Source organism: Oncorhynchus gorbuscha, unplaced genomic scaffold, assembly GCF_021184085.1.
Source record: "Oncorhynchus gorbuscha isolate QuinsamMale2020 ecotype Even-year unplaced genomic scaffold, OgorEven_v1.0 Un_scaffold_1090, whole genome shotgun sequence".
Classification (NCBI taxonomy): Eukaryota; Metazoa; Chordata; class Actinopteri; order Salmoniformes; family Salmonidae; genus Oncorhynchus; species Oncorhynchus gorbuscha.
The window spans coordinates 22501-40900 of NW_025745976.1; positions in this window are offsets into that span (position 1 = coordinate 22501).

Sequence of the window (18400 nt, forward strand, 5' to 3'; positions counted from 1 at the left end):
GTGCAACCACTGCACAACAGCAGAACCTGAGACGGAGTTGCATTTCCTGACAAAATTACAAAAATATAAAACAACTAGAGAGTGTCATTTCCCAGAATTTGAAACCCTTATTCAAGGTTTCAAAGACCTCTCTGATGAGGAAAGGCTACCCGTCCCATTGGGGGAGGACACAGAGAGCTGTGGGTTGGCAGACCACTACATTGCTGCCTGCCATAAGATGAGGGACAGTGTCTGACAGACCAATCAACCTGCACATGTACTCTACTGTATGCTTATTGTTATAGTTAAATGTGTTGTTATTTTGACCCTTGGTTGTTGTTGTTACTGTTATCCTGTTGACAATTTAGATTCTTATTATCTTAATATTGTAAATATCCAAAGTAAGCTTTGGCAAAATGTACATTATTATGTCATGAGTAAAGCAAATTGAATTGAGAGAGAGAGAGAGAGAGACTACTGAACGGTACTCTGATGAACGGTACTCTGATGAACGGTACTCTACTGAACGGTACTCTACTGAACGGTACTCTGATGAACGGTACTCTACTGAACGGTACTGAACGGTACTCTGATGAACGGTACTCTGATGAACGGTACTCTGATGAACGGTACTCTACTGAACGGTACTACTGAACGGTACTCTACTGAACGGTACTCTGATGAACGGTACTCTACTGAACGGTACTCTACTGAACGGTACTCTGATGAACGGTACTCTACTGAACGGTACTCTGATGAACGGTACTCGACTGAACGGTACTCTACTGAACGGTACTCTACTGAACGGTACTCTGATGAACGGTACTCTACTGAACGGTACTCTACTGAACGGTACTCTGATGAACGGTACTCTACTGAACGGTACTCTACTGAACGGTACTCTGATGAACGGTACTCTACTGAACGGTACTCTACTGAACGGTACTCTACTGAACGGTACTCTGATGAACGGTACTCTACTGAACGGTACTCTACTGAACGGTACTCTACTGAACAGTACTCTGCTGAACGGTACTCTACTGAACGGTACTCTACTGAACGGTACTCTGCTGAACGGTACTCTACTGAACGGTACTCTACTGAACGATACTCTGGTGAATGTACTTCAGGCTCCACTAGAGAATCAGCTCAGATGCTGTCTGACAGAGTAAAACGGGGAACCACTGAAAAGAGGGGGAGGATTAATGTTGACCCCCCTCATCGAGGACCACCCCTGTGTGTGTGTGTGTGTTGATTGCAGACGGCAGTGTGTAATATATCTGTTGCCATGGCAGTGATTGACGAGCATCGTGACAGTGGAGTTTGTGTATTTGGGCTCGGGACGGATGACGACACCACAACACACAGAAACAGAGTTGACACATCAGCCTTGATACAGGCCTCAGTACAGTTCACATGCAGAGACAGAGAGACAGAGACACAGAGACACATAGAGACACAGAGACACATAGAGACAGAGAGACAGAGACACATAGAGACAGAGAGAGAGACAGAGACACATAGAGACAGAGAGACAGAGACAAATAGAGACAGAGAGAGACAGAGACACATAGAGACAGAGAGAGAGACAGAGACACAAGGACACTTAGAGACAGAGGGACAGAGACACATAGAGACAGAGACACAGAGACACAGAGAGAGAGAGAGAGAGAGAGAGAGAGAGAGAGAGAGAGAGAGAGAGAGAGAGAGAGAGGGAGAGAGAGAGAGAGAGAGATATAGCGAGACAGAGACACAGAGAAAGAGAGACAGACAGAGAGACACAGAGAAAGAGAGAGACAGATAGAGACACAGAGACAGAGACAGAGAGACACAGACAGACAGAGAGACACAGAGACAGAGACAGACAGAGAGACACAGACAGACAGAGAGACACAGAGACAGAGAAAGAGAGAGACAGACAGGGACACCAAGACAGAGACAGAGACAGAGACAGACAGAGAGACACAGACACACAGACAGAGAGACACAGACAGACAGAGAGACACAGAGACAGACAGAGACAGAGACACAGACAGACAGAGAGACACATACAGACAGAGAGACACAGAGATAGAGAGACACAGAGACAGAGACGGACAGAGACAGAGAGACACAGAGAAAGAGAGAGACAGACAGAGACACAGACAGACAGAGAGACACAGAGACAGAGACAGACAGAGACAGAGAGACACAGAGAAAGAGAGAGACAGACAGAGACAGAGAGACACAGAGACAGACAGAGACAGAGAGACACAGAGAAAGAGAGAGAGACACAGACAGACAGAGAGACAGACAGAGACAGAGAGACACAGAGAAAGAGAGAGAGACACAGACAGACAGAGAGACAGAAAGAGACAGAGAGACACAGAGACAGAGACAGACAGAGACAGAGAGACACAGAGAAAGAGAGAGAGACACAGACAGACAGAGACACAGACAGAGACAGAGAGACACAGAGAAAGAGAGAGAGACACAGACAGACAGAGACACAGACAGAGACAGAGACAGACAGAGACAGACAGAGACAGACAGAGACACAAACATAAACAAGGATACAGGTCATGTCCTTCTCCACTGATGGAAAAACATCCCTTTCAACATCATTTGTCGTTCAAACTAAAGTTAGCAGTAACTTCCCCCAGACCAGGCCATCAGCTCAACATCGATAACAAGACGGAAAACTTCCCCACTTTCTACCGAGACAGAGACACAGAGACACGGAGAAAGAGAGACAGACAGAGACACAGAGACACAGAGGAAGAGAGACAGACAGAGACAGAGAGACACAGAGACACAGAGACACAGAGGAAGAGAGACAGACAGAGACACAGAGACACAGAGGAAGAGAGACAGACAGAGACACAGAGACACAGAGAAAGAGAGACAGACAGAGACAGAGACACTGTTGTCTCCTTACTAACGTTATCAACCCTCCAATCTACTGCTGTCTCCATACTAACGTTATCAAACCTCCATTCTACTGTTGTCTCCATAATAACGTTATCAAACCTCCATTCTACTGTTGTCTCCATACTAACGTTATCAAACCTCCATTCTACTGTTGTCTCCATACTAACGTTATCAAACCTCCATTCTACTGTTGTCTCCATACTAACGTTATCAAACCTCCAATCTACTGTTGTCTCCATAATAACGTTATCAAACCTCCATTCTACTGTTGTCTCCTGCATTGACAGAGGCAGTATAAACAGACCATCAGGTTCAGAGGCAGTATAAACAGACCATCAGGTTCAGAGGCAGTATAAACAGACCATCAGGTTCAGAGGCAGTATAAACACACCATCAGGTTCAGAGGCAGTATAAACACACCATCAGGTTCAGAGGCAGTATAAACAGACCATCAGGTTCAGAGGCAGTATAAACAGACCATCAGGTTCAGAGGCAGTATAAACACACCATCAGGTTCAGAGGCAGTATAAACAGACCATCAGGTTCAGAGGCAGTATAAACAGACCATCAGGTTCAGAGGCAGTATAAACAGACCAGTAGGTTCAGAGGCAGTATAAACAGACCATCAGGTTCAGAGGCAGTATAAACAGATCAGTAGGTTCAGAGGCAGTATAAACAGACCATCAGATCAGGTTCAGAGGCAGTATAAACACACCATCAGGTTCAGAGGCAGTATAAACAGACCATCAGGTTCAGAGGCAGTATAAACAGACCATCAGGTTCAGAGGCAGTATAAACAGACCATCAGGTTCAGAGGCAGTATAAACAGACCATCAGGTTCAGAGGCAGTATAAACAGACCAGCAGGTTCAGAGGCAGTATAAACACACCATCAGGTTCAGAGGCAGTATAAACAGACCATCAGGTTCAGAGGCAGTATAAACAGACCATCAGGTTCAGAGGCAGTATAAACGAGTTCAAATCTTCATCCCAAATGGCACTCTCCCCTATATAGAGCAAGACCTTTGCCCAAATCCCTATGTTCCCTGGGCTAAACTAGTGCGCTATAATGGGGAATAGGGTACCATTTGGGACCCGAACCAAGTCGTCCTCGTTTCTCCTTCTCCCTCCTCTCTGAGAGAAGAGCATTGTACTGCGGTGCTACGGTCACTAACAAGACGTACGAGTCCGTGAAGAAATATTGTGACGTTATAAATTTAAATAAAAACAACCGAGCCCTTAACTCTCCGTTTCTCCACGGAGCCACATGTTGTCACGCCTCCATGTACTACAGCCTTCCAAGTCTCTCAGAAGTAGACTCAAGGTCACCCATGTCATTCGTTGAGGACGTGTTCTGTTTGAGACTGTGAGTGACTGAGAGAAAAAGCCCAGGGGGGCAGGCATCCCAACTGAAACCCTGTTACCTTCCCAGTGCACTGCTTTTAACCAGAGCACCATACATAACTAGTGCACTACATTGGGAATAGGGGTGCCATTTGGGGCCTGGACAAGAGGCCTAGATGGGAGATGCGATTGAGACAAAACAGTAGTTTTATTCTAAGCAGGGCCAGGCCACCCAACGCTAATGTTAGAGACACGGAGGATATCTGGGAAACTTGAAGCCTCCAACCTTTTACTTGGCTTTCAAAACATCATCAATCTCAGTTGGTCTTTAGAACGAGAACCGTACTAACCTGGGTGTTCAGTTGAAGGTCTATCTGTCTCCATCTCAAACTCCCTTCAGTCTGACTCACTGCTTTGTGTGTCTCTACCTTTCAGTTGGCCCTACTGCTGACCCTACTGTCTGTCTGTCTGTCTGTCTGTCTGTCTGTCTGTCTGTCTGTCTGTCTGTCTGTCTGTCTGTCTGTCTGTCTGTCTGTCTGTCTGTCTGTCTGTCTGTCTGTCTGTCTGTCTGTCTGTCTGTCTGTCTGTCTGTCTGTCTGTCTGTCTGTCTGTCTGTCTACCTTTCAGTTGGCCATACTGCTGAAGACAAAGCCTGTCAGTCAGTCAGTCAGTCAGTCAGTCAGTCTGTCTGTCTGTCTGTCTGTCTGTCTGTCTGTCTGTCTGTCTGTCTGTCTGTCTGTCTTTTTCATTATATGTCTGTCTGTCTGTCTGTCTGTCTGTCTACCTTTCAGTTGGCCATACTGCTGAAGACAAAGCCTGTCACTGTCAGTCAGTCAGTCAGTCAGTCAGTTCAGTCAGCTCAGTCTGTCAGTCAGTCAGTCAGTCAGTCAAGATAAGTCAGTCAGTCAGTCAGTCAGTCAGTCAGTCAGTCAGTCAGTCAGTCAGGTCTGTCAGTCAGTCAGTCTGTCAGTCAGTCTGTCTGTCTGTCTTCAGCAGTACTTTCATTTTAATCATTTTTTAAGCTGATCTGTCTGTCTGTCTGTCTGTCTGTCTGTCTGTCTGTCTGTCTGTCTGTCTGTCTACCTTTCAGTTGGCCATACTGCTGAAGACAAAGCCTGTCAGTCAGTCAGTCAGTCAGTCAGTCAGTCTGTCTGTCTGTCTGTCTGTCTGTCTGTCTGTCTGTCTGTCTGTCTGTCTGTCTGTCTGTCTGTCTGTCTGTCTGTCTGTCTGTCTGTCTGTCTGTCTGTCTGTCTGTCTACCTTTCAGTTGGCCATACTGCTGAAGACAAAGCCTGTCAGTCAGTCAGTCAGTCAGTCAGTCAGTCAGTCAGTCAGTCAGTCAGTCAGTCAGTCAGTCAGTCAGTCAGTCAGTCAGTCTGTCTGTCTGTCTGTCTGTCTGTCTGTCTGTCTGTCTGTCTGTCTGTCTGTCTACCTTTTAGTTGGCCCAACTGCTGAAGACAAAGCCACTGTCTGTCCTACTCAGCTTACCAACCCACCTCACCACTAAGTGTTCTACTTGTCATGCTTGACTCTCTATGTCCCCTATCCTCCAGGCCGGCTCTCCTCTTCTCTCTTTGCAAAGTAAGGCCCAGCTGCAAGCTAACAAGCTAACAAGCCAACAAGCTAACAAGCTAACAAGCTAACATGCCAACAAACTAACAAGCCAACAAGCCAACAAGCCAACAAGCCAACAAGCTAACAAACTAACAAGCCAACAAGCTAACAAGCTAACAAGCCAACAAGCCAACAAACTAACAAGCCAACAAGCTAACAAGCTAACAAGACACATGGCCTCTAAACACAAACAGCAGCCAGTGTCACCAGAAGCCGTTTACACGTCCACGTAGGAACCGTGGCTGTTTGGAACCCTTCACCACAGTGCTAAAGCACAGAGCATGCTGTATCACAAGCCCTCTAACCACAACAGGGTGTGGTGACTACATGGCACGGCACAGCGACACAGTTCTCTGAAGAACACTCACCTACGGACAAACAACATGGCTGAAACAGTCAGTTTCAAAATACAGCAGAAATGGGGAGGGGTTAAGATGAGCTATATAAATTAATTATCTTTAGCTATACAAATGATCTTGGATTAAAATGTAGTAATTCCAAATAGAGTAGAAATGGGGGAGGGGTTAATATGAGCTATATAAATGAATTATCTTTAGCTATTCAAATGATCTTGGATTAAAATGTAGTAATTCCAAATAGAGCAGAAATGGGGAGGGGTTAATATGAGCTATGTAAATGAATTATCTTTAGCTATTCAAATGATCTTGGCTTAAAATGTTGTAATTCCAAATAGAGTAGAAATGGGGGAGGGGTTAATATTTTTATTTAATTTTTTATTTCACCTTTATTTAACCAGGTAGGCTAGTTGAGAACAAGTTCTCATTTGCAACTGCGACCTGGCCAAGATAAAGCATAGCAGTGTGAACAGACAACACAGAGTTACACATGGAGTAAACAATTAACAAGTCAATAACACAGTAGAAAAAATGGGCTATATAAATGAATTATCTTTAGCTATTCAAATGATCTTGGATTAAAATGTAGTAATTCCAAATAGAGTAGAAATGGGGGAGGGGTTAATATGAGCTATATAAATGAATTATCTTTAGCTATTCAAATGATCTTGGATTAAAATGTAGTAATTCCTACATGTAGCTTCATCTCCGGTGGATAGACGACACGAACATTAAATGGCGGCGTGTATCTGTCCTGATACGACAGGATGTCTGAGGGAACTAGTCTCGTATTAAATGGCGGCGTGTATCTGTCCTGATACGACAGGATGTCTGAGGGAACTAGTCTCGTATTAAATGGGCTATATAAATGAATTATCTGTCCTGATACGACAGGATGTCTGAGGGAACTAGTCTCGTATTAAATGGCGGCGTGTATCTGTCCTGATACGACAGGATGTCTGAGGGAACTAGTCTCGTATTAAATGGCGGCGTGTATCTGTCCTGATACGACAGGATGTCTGAGGGAACTAGTCTCGTATTAAATGGCGGCGTGTATCTGTCCTGATACGACAGGATGTCTGAGGGAACTAGTCTCGTATTAAATGGCGGCGTGTATCTGTCCTGATACGACAGGATGTCTGAGGGAACTAGTCTCGTATTAAATGGCGGCGTGTATCTGTCCTGATACGACAGGATGTCTGAGGGAACTAGTCTCGTATTAAATGGCGGCGTGTATCTGTCCTGATACGACAGGATGTCTGAGGGAACTAGTCTCGTATTAAATGGCGGCGTGTATCTGTCCTGATACGACAGGATGTCTGAGGGAACTAGTCTCGTATTAAATGGCGGCGTGTATCTGTCCTGATACGACAGGATGTCTGAGGGAACTAGTCTCGTATTAAATGGCGGCGTGTATCTGTCCTGATACGACAGGATGTCTGAGGGAACTAGTCTCGTATTAAATGGCGGCGTGTATCTGTCCTGATACGACAGGATGTCTGAGGGAACTAGTCTCGTATTAAATGGCGGCGTGTATCTGTCCTGATACGACAGGATGTCTGAGGGAACTAGTCTCGTATTAAATGGCGGCGTGTATCTGTCCTGATACGACAGGATGTCTGAGGGAACTAGTCTCGTATTAAATGGCGGCGTGTATCTGTCCTGATACGACAGGATGTCTGAGGGAACTAGTCTCGTATTAAATGGCGGCGTGTATCTGTCCTGATACGACAGGATGTCTGAGGGAACTAGTCTCGTATTAAATGGCGGCGTGTATCTGTCCTGATACGACAGGATGTCTGAGGGAACTAGTCTCGTATTAAATGGCGGCGTGTATCTGTCCTGATACGACAGGATGTCTGAGGGAACTAGTCTCGTATTAAATGGCGGCGTGTATCTGTCCTGATACGACAGGATGTCTGAGGGAACTAGTCTCGTATTAAATGGCGGCGTGTATCTGTCCTGATACGACAGGATGTCTGAGGGAACTAGTCTCGTATTAAATGGCGGCGTGTATCTGTCCTGATACGACAGGATGTCTGAGGGAACTAGTCTCGTATTAAATGGCGGCGTGTATCTGTCCTGATACGACAGGATGTCTGAGGGAACTAGTCTCGTATTAAATGGCGGCGTGTATCTGTCCTGATACGACAGGATGTCTGAGGGAACTAGTCTCGTATTAAATGGCGGCGTGTATCTGTCCTGATACGACAGGATGTCTGAGGGAACTAGTCTCGTATTAAATGGTGGCGTGTATCTGTAGGTGGAGGTAAAGAGGTATGTGACTGTAGGTGGAGGTAAAGAGGTATGTGACTGTAGGTGGAGGTAAAGAGGTATGTGACTGTAGGTGGAGGTAAAGAGGTATGTGACTGTAGGTGGAGGTAAAGAGGTATGTGACTGTAGGTGGAGGTAAAGAGGTATGTGACTGTAGGTGGAGATATGTGACTGTAGGTGGAGGTAAAGAGGTATGTGACTGTAGGTGGAGGTATAGAGGTATGTGACTGTAGGTGGAGGTAAAGAGGTATGGGACTGTAGGTGGAGGTATAGAGGTATGTGACTGTAGGTGGAGGTAAAGAGGTATGTGACTGTAGGTGGAGGTAAAGAGGTATGTGACTGTAGGTGGAGGTAAAGAGGTATGTGACTGTAGGTGGAGGTATAGAGGTATGTGACTGTAGGTGGAGGTAAAGAGGTATGTGACTGTAGGTGGAGGTATAGAGGTATGGGACTATGGGTGGAGGTAAAGAGGTATGGGACTATGGGTGGAGGTATGTGACTGTGACTGTGACTGTAGGTGGAGGTGATGGTTATATCTAACGTTATCTGTTAGAGGGTGAGGGTTATATCTAATGTTATCTCTTAGAGGGTGAGGGTCATATCTAATGTTATCTCTTAGAGGGTGAGGGTCATATCTAATGTTATCTCTTAGAGGGTGAGGGTTATATATAATGTTATCTCTTAGTAAGACGATGATGGTTATATCTAACGTTATCTCTTAGTAAGAGGCTGAGGGTTATATCTAATGTTATCTCTTACTAAGAGGGTGATGGTTATATCTAATGTTATCTCTTAGAGGGTGAGGGTTATATCTAACGTTATCTCTTAGAGGCTGAGGGTTATATCTAATGTTATCTCTTAGAGGCTGAGGGTTATATCTAATGTTATCTCTTAGAGGCTGAGGGTTATATCTAATGTTATCTCTTAGAGGGTGAGGGTTATATCTAACCAGATCTCTTAGTAAGAGGCTGAGTGTCACGCCTTGGTCATTGTATTTTGTGTTTTTGGTATATGTTTGGGTAGGCCAGGGTGTGACATGGGTTTATATGTTGTGTTTCGTATTGGGGCTTGTATTATTTGGGATCGCGGCTGATTAGGGGTGTTATTAGGCTTGGCTGCCTGAGGCGATTCTCAATTAGAGTCAGGTGCTTATCGTTGTCTCTGATTGGGAACCGTATTTAGGCAGCCTGAGTTTCGCTTTGTATTTCGTGGGTGTTTGTTCCTATCTCTGTGTTATAGTCACCAGATAGGCTGTAATTAGTTTCACGTTCCGTTCTGTTGTTTTGTAGTTAGTATTCAGTTATTTGTAAGTCGCTCTGGATAAGAGCGTCTGCTAAATGACTTAAATGTAAATGTAAATGTTATTTCATGGACCGCGTTCCTTCATTAAAGTCCTGAGTAACAAACACGCTGCATTTCGGTCCGACTCTCTTCTTTCAACAGACGAACGCCGTTACACTGAGGGTTATATCTAATGTTATCTCTTAGTAAGAGGGTGATGGTTATATCTAATGTTATCTCTTAGTAAGAGGCTGAGGTTTATATCTAATTTATATCTAACGTTATCTCTTAGAGGGTGAGGGTCATATCTAATGTTATCTCTTAGTAAGATACTGAGGGTTATATCTAATGTTATCTCTTAGAGGGTGATGGTTATATCTAATGTTATCTCTTAGTAAGATACTGAGGGTTATATCTAATGTTATCTCTTAGAGGGTGATGGTTATATCTAATGTTATCTCTTAGAGGCTGAGGTTTATATCTAATGTTATCTCTTAGTAAGATACTGAGGGTTATATCTAATGTTATCTCTTAGAGGGTGATGGTTATATCTAATGTTATCTCTTAGTAAGAGGCTGAGGGTTATATCTAATGTTATCTCTTAGAGGCTGAGGTTTATATCTAATGTTATCTCTTAGTAAGAGGCTGAGGGTTATATCTAATGTTATCTCTTAGTAAGAGGCTGAGGGTTATATCTAATGTTATCTCTTAGTAAGAGGCTGATGGTTATATCTAATGTTATCTCTTAGTAAGAGGCTGAGGGTTATATCTAATGTTATCTCTTAGAGGGTGATGGTTATATCTAATGTTATCTCTTAGAGGGTGATGGTTATATCTAATGTTATCTCTTAGAGGGTGATGGTTATATCTAATGCTATCTCTTAGTATGAGGCTGAGGGTTATATCTAATGCTATCTCTTAGTATGAGGCTGAGGGTTATATCTAATGTTATCTCTTAGTAAGAGGCTGAGGGTTATATCTAATGCTATCTCTTAGTAAGAGGCTGAGGGTTATATCTAATGCTATCTCTTAGTAAGAGGCTGAGGGTTATATCTAATGTTATCTCTTAGTAAGAGGCTGAGGGTTATATCTAATGTTATCTCTTAGTAAGAGACTGAGGGTTATATCTAATGTTATCTCTTAGTATGAGGCTGAGGGTTTAGTGTCATGCTAATGGCGAAAACAGAGTCTTTAATCCAGTAAAGTAAATACAATCAAAAAACACAACTTTCTCTTAAATGACTGAGGGACAAACTAACTCGATCTTGAACAGCAGGTGAACAGCAGGTTGCCTCGGGAAGGTTACTCAGACACCTGCTCACCACGCAGCATCTGAGGACAACACGACACGACAGGGCGATACACAAACACAGCACGGTGAATTCTAGACAAGGAACCGACAGGGCAGAAACGAATAACAAGGAGAGAAATAGGGACTCTAATCAGGGAAAAGGATCGGGAACAGGGTGGGAAGACTAAATGATTGATTAGGGAATAGGAACAGCTGGGAGCAGGCTGAGGGTTAGAGAGAAGAGAGAGCGGGAGAGTGAGAGAGGGAGGGGGAGAGAGAGGGATAGAAAGAGGGAAAGAACCTAATAAGACCAGCAGAGGGAAACGAATAGAAGGAGAAGAACAGGGACAAGGCATGCTAATCAATGACAAAACATGACAGAGAGGACGGATTGAGATCCGGATTGGGCCCCATTTCCTATCTGAAGTGCTTTGACTGGCTGGTATAAAATATTTACACCTGCTGTATCATTAGGACTCTTAGCACATTTCCTCCCCAGACCTGATATACCACGGTGAGGTCTGAATGGCTAATGTCCTTCTGTGGAGGATAGAAAAGACTCCGAAGGGAACCAAGATAAACTCTTTGGAGAAACAAGATGGTGTAATGAACCAAGATAAGGTCTTTAGAGAAACAAGAGGGTATAATGAACCAGGATAACCTCCTTAGAGAAACAAGACAGTATTATGAACCAGGATAAGCTCCTTAGAGAAACAAGACAGTATTATGAATCAGGATAAGCTCCTTAGAGAAACAATACAGTATTATGAACCAGGATAACCTCCTTAGAGAAACAAGACAGTATAATGAATCAGGATAAGCTCCTTAGAGAAACAATACTGTATTATGAACCAGGATAACCTCCTTAGAGAAACAAGACAGTATAATGAATCAGGATAAGCTCCTTAGAGAAACAATACTGTATTATGAACCAGGATAAGCTCCTTAGAGAAACACTACTGTATTATGAACCAGGATAAGCTCCTTAGAGAAACAAGACTGTATTATGAACCAGGATAACCTCCTTAGAGAAACGAGACAGTATAATGAACCAGGATAACCTCCTTAGATAAACAATACTGTATTATGAACCAGGATAAGCTCCTTAGAGAAACAAGACTGTATAATGAACCAGGATAAGCTCCTTAGAGAAACAAGACTGTATAATGAATCAGGATAACCTCCTTAGAGAAACAAGACAGTATAATGAACCAGGATAAGCTCCTTAGAGAAACAAGATGGTATAATGAATCAGGATAACCTCTTTAGAGAAACAAGATGGTATAATGAACCAGGATAACCTCCTTAGACTTCTCAGACACACTTCCTGTTTCTGTGCATCTCTCTCTCTAGAGTCCAGACTCAGGCCATATCCCAATCGTGTGCACTACGCACTCATTGACCTGTTCACTCTTCCTAAATGATCTAAAAGCATTGCTTTTTGTGAAATAAATATGTTAGACACTCTGTCCAGTTGATCAAGAGCATATACTTGAGGAAGAAGTGGGGGAACTGGTCTAATGAGTCTGTCCATTTCTGCTCTGGTCTATAAACAGAACAACTGACAAAGAACTACAATATATTCTGTAATTATGCATAGAACTACAATATGACATGATTCTACAGGATCCTATAGCATTTGAAGAAGTAAAAAACATATTTCCTCAAGTCCATGGATAGACTGTTAAATGTACTATATAGACTCCACCTCTTTATAGACACCATTATATAGACTCCACCTCTTTATAGACATCATTATATAGACTCCACCTCTTTATAGACATCCTTATATAGACTCTACCTCTTTATACACATCATTATATAGACTCCACCTCTTTATAGACATCATTATATAGACTCCACCTATTTATAGACATTATATAGACCACCTCTTTATAGACATCATTATATAGACTCCACCTCTTTATAGACATCATTATATAGACTCCACCTCTTTATATACATCATTATATAGACTCCACCTCTATATAAACATCATTATATAGACTCCACCTCTTTATAGACATCATTATATAGACTCCACCTCTTTATAGACATCATTATATAGACTCCACCTCTTTATAGACATCATTATATAGACTCCATCTCTTTATAAACATCATTATATTGACTCCACCTCTTTATAGACATCATTATATAGACTCCACCTCTTTATAGACATCATTATATAGACTCCACCTCTTTATAGACATCATTATATAGACTCCACCTCTTTATAGACATCATTATATAGACTCCACCTCTTTATAGACATCATTATATAGACTCCACCTCTTTATAGACATCATTATATAGACTCCACCTCTTTATAGACATCATTATATAGACTCCACCTCTTTATAGACATCATTATATAGACTCCACCTCTTTATAGACATCATTATATAGACTCCACCTCTTTATAGACATCATTATATAGACTCCATCTTTATAGACATCATTATAGACTCCACCTCTTTATAGACATCATTATATAGACTCCACCTCTTTATAGACATCATTATAGAGACTCCACCTCTTTATAGACATCATTATATAGACTCCACCTCTTTATAGACATCATTATAGAGACTCCACCTCTTTATAGACATCATTATATAGACTCCACCTCTTTATAGACATCATTATAGAGACTCCACCTCTTTATAGACATCATTATATAGACTCCACCTCTTTAGACATCATTATATAGACTCCACCTCTTTATAGAGACATCATTATAGAGACTCCACCTCTTTATAGACATCATTATATAGACTCCACCTCTTTATAGACATCATTATATAGACTCCACCTCTTTATAGACATCATTATATAGACTCCACCTCTTTATAGACATCATTATATAGACTCCACCTCTTTATAGACATCATTATAGAGACTCCACCTCTTTATAGACATCCTTCATGGAGTCATGAAGCTGAAAGAAGGGTCATAAACAGACACAGCAGAAAGCTAACTGTGTTTGCTTTAAGACGCTACTTCGTGGTCATAAACAAGTCCCTAACGTCTAAATTACCCAAACCCCTCAGCGTTAGAGTGGAGAAACAACATTTTCCCCCGTCACACATCAAAGAGGAAGGCCTTACCCAATCAAAAGCTTTTAAAATGTGTCAAGGTTCAACATGGGGGGCTTGAGTCACAAATGACATCCTGTTCCCTACATAGTACACTACTTCTAACCAGGCCAATAAGACTCTGGCCACAAGTAGTGCACTACTGTGTAGAGAATAGGGTGCGATTTGGAACGCATGCATGGACATATAAACCTTCGTTGGTCTGAAAACGCTTTGTTGTTGCTCAACACCACAACTTAACATATTGTACTGGGTCACAACATTTGAAATGCAACATGGCCTTTTTTGTTGGACGGAGTCGTTATTGGAGGCTGGTTTGGCTCAGTCAAGGCTGGGTGTCTCTTACAGAGAACCATGAACAGAAATAATAGAAAAGGGAAAGAGAGAGTTAAAAAGAGAGAAAGAGGAAGAGAGAGAGAGACAGAGAGATAGAGAGAGAGACAGAGAGAGATAGAGAGAGAGAGAGAGAGAGAGAGAGAGAGAGAGAGAGAGAGAGACAGAGATTTAGAAAGAGAGAGAGAGACAGAGATTTAGAAAGAGAGAGAGACAGAGAGATTTAGAAGGATAGAGAGAGACAGAGAGATTTAGAAAGAGAGAGAGAGATTTAGAAGGGGAGAGAGAGAGAGAGAGAGAGAGAGAGAGAGAGAGAAAGAGAGAGAGAGATTTAGAAGGAGAGAGAGAGAGAGAGATTTAGAAAGAGAGAGAGACAGAGAGATTTAGAAGGAGAGAGAGAGAGAGAAAGAGAGAGAGAGACAGAGATTTAGAAAGAGAGAGAGAGAGCGGGAGAGAGAGAGAGTAAGAAAAAGAGAGGGAAAGAGAGAAAACCCACCCTCCCTACATGTAGCTGACCCATAACTAAAGCTACTGACCCATGACTGAAGGTTCTGACCCATGACTAAAAGTTCTGACCCATAACTAAAGCTATTGACCCATGACTGAAGGTTCTGACCCATAACTAAAGCTACTGACCCATGACTGAATGTTCTGACCCATGACTGAAGGTTCTGACCCATGACCAAAGGTACTGACCAATGACGGAAGGTTCTGACCCATGACCAAAGGTACTGACCCATGACTAAAAGTTCTGACCCATAACTAAAGCTTCTGACCCATGACTGAAGGTTCTGACCCATGACTGAAGATTCTGACCCATGACTGAAGGTTCTGACCCATGACCAAAGGTACTGACCCATGACTAAAAGTTCTGACCCATAACTAAAGCTACTGACCCATGACTGAAGGTTCTGACCCATGACTGAAGGTTCTGACCCATGACCAAAGGTATTGACCCATGACTGAAGGTTCTGACCCATGACCAAAGGTTCTGACCCATGACTAAAGGTTCTGACCCATGACTGAAGGTACTGACCCCTGACTAAAGGTTCTGAGTAGCTGACCCATTATTAAAGGTTCTGACCCATGACTAAAGGTACTGAGTAGCTGACCCATGACTATAGGTTCTGATTAGCTGACCCATGACTATAGGTTCTTATTAGCTGACCCATGACTAAAGGTTCTGACCCATGACTAAAGGTTCTGACCCATGCTAAAGGTTCTGACCCATGACTAAAGGTTCTGACCCATGCTAAAGGTTCTGACCCATGACTAAAGGTTCTGACCCATGCTAAAGGTTCTGACCCATGCTAAAGGTTCTGACCCATGACTAAAGGTACTGACCCATGACTAAAGGTACTGACCCATGACTAAAGGTTCTGACCCATGCTAAAGGTTCTGACCCATGCTAAAGGGATCCGTTTATTGTCTCAACAGAGGGGGGGGCACTGTGGTCTGTGTCTGGACTGGAGTAGCAGTATGAATGTGAGCCTGGTATCCCGTCTGGCCCCTGCGGCGTTTTCAATGTTAACCTGTTTAAAGGTCTTACTCACATTGTCTACGGAGAACGAGATCACACAGTCGTCCAGAACAGTTGTTGACCTTCATGCTCAGCCCCCACCAAGGGGGCCTCTCAGTCCGGTAACATGGAGAGTAAGCCCCCCCCCCACCTCCCCTTCCTCCATACCCCCCAGGTCGCTCCAGCCCTGCATGCCCACCACGGGGGCCTCTCAGTCCGGTAACATGGAGAGTAAGCCCCCCCCCACCTCCCCTTCCTCCATACCCCCCAGGTCGCTCCAGCCCTGCATGCCCACCCAGGGGGCCTCTCAGTCCGGTAACACTGAGAGCAAGCCCCCCTCCCCCTCCATGGGAGGTCTATTATCCACGCCTGTATTGCTGCATAACGCGATGCCACAGGAAGGACAGGCTGAAGCAGACAGCACCACAGTGTTGGGCGTTGGCAGGAGGTGCAGGAGTGTACAAACAAGCACATGGGAGGTTATATCTCGGCATCGACATAGTTCCTATGTCAGACTCACCACACAGCACGACTAGAGACTCTGCTTTGGCAACTGATCTACGCAAACAGTCTGAAGATTACCAATGTGTTTCCTAAACACTGAAAGATAAGGGGGGCGGCAGGTAGCCCTAGCGAGTAAGACCGTTGGGCCAGTAACCGGAAGGTAGCTGGTTCAAATCCCTGAGCCGACTATGTGGAAGAAACGTATTTAAGTAGGTCAGTTAAGAACAAATTGTTATTTTCGAAGACGGCCTACCGGGGAACAGTGGGTTAACTGCCTTGTTCAGGGGCAGAACGACAGATGTTTACCTTGTCAGCTCGGGATTCAATCTTGCAAACTTTCGTTACTAGTCCAACACTCTAACCACTAGGCTACCTGCTGGTTAATAGTCCAACGCTCTAACCACTAGGCTACCTGCTGGTTACTAGTCCAACACTCTAACCAATAGGCTACCTGCTGGTTACTAGTCCAACACTCTAACCACTAGGCTACCTGCTGGTTACTAGTCCAACACTCTAACCACTAGGCTACCTGCTGGTTACTAGTCCAACACTCTAACCAATAGGCTACCTGCTGGTTACTAGTCCAACACTCTAACCACTAGGCTACCTGCTGGTTACTGGCCCAACACTCTAACCACTAGGCTACCTGCTGGTTACTGGCCCAACACTCTAACCACTAGGCTACCTGCTGGTTACTAGTCCAACACTCTAACCACTAGGCTACCTGCTGGTTACTGGCCCAACACTCTAACCACTAGGCTACCTGCTGGTTACTAGTCCAACGCTCTAACCACTAGGCTACCTGCTGGTTACTGGCCCAACACTCTAACCACTAGGCTACCTGCTGGTTACTAGTCCAACACTCTAACTGTTATGCAGGTGAGTGAGGACCCAAAAGCGACTTAACAGAAACTGAGTTTATTAAAGTCCAAACAGAAAATAACATAATCCAGAATCCTTAACAGGAAATGTCCAAACGGGGATAACAGAAATCCTCTAGATTGTAGAGGGGAATAGCAGGATAAGCGGCCACAGACTGCAGGTCCCTTCGGGTAGGCGCAGGCCGTAGCTGATAGAGACACCTGCTCACACGCAGCATCTGATGAAGGCAAAAACACGACAGGACGGAACAAGAACACAGCACAGCAAACAAGGATCCGACAAGGACAGAAGCAGAAACAGAGAGAGAAATAGAGACTTAATCAGAGGGCAAAATAGGGGACAGGTGTGAAAGAGTAAACGAGGTAGTTAGGAGAATGAGGAACAGCTGGGAGCAGGAACGGAACGATAGAGAGAGAGAGGGAAAGAACCTAATAAGACCAGCAGGGGGAAATGAATAGAAGAGAAAGCACAGGGACAAGACATGACAATATATGACAATACATGACACTAACCACTAGTCTACCTGCTGGTTACTAGTCCAACGCTCTCACCACTAGGCTACCTGCTGGTTACTAGTCCAACACTCTAACCACTAGACTACCTGCTGGTTACTAGTCCAACACTCTAACCACTAGGCTACCTGCTGGTTACTACGACGTCATCCCCACAGTGACTGTACGTACATATCCCAACCAGAAGCCATGGATTACAGGCAACATCAGCACTGAGCTAAAGGTTAGAGCTGCCGCTTTCAAGGAGCGGGACTCTAACCCAGAAGCTTATAAGAAATCCCGCTACGACCTCCGATGAGCCATCAAACAGGCAAAGCGTCAACACAAGACTAAGATCGAATCCTGCTCGGCGGCAGTACATCACTGGGTCCGAACTCCCTGCCATCCGGGACCTCTATATCAGGCGGTGTCAGAGGAAGGGGCCCCTAAAACAATTGCCAAAGACTCCAGTCAACCAAGCCATAGACTGTTATCTCTTTTACCGTTCGGCCATTGCAACAAGTGT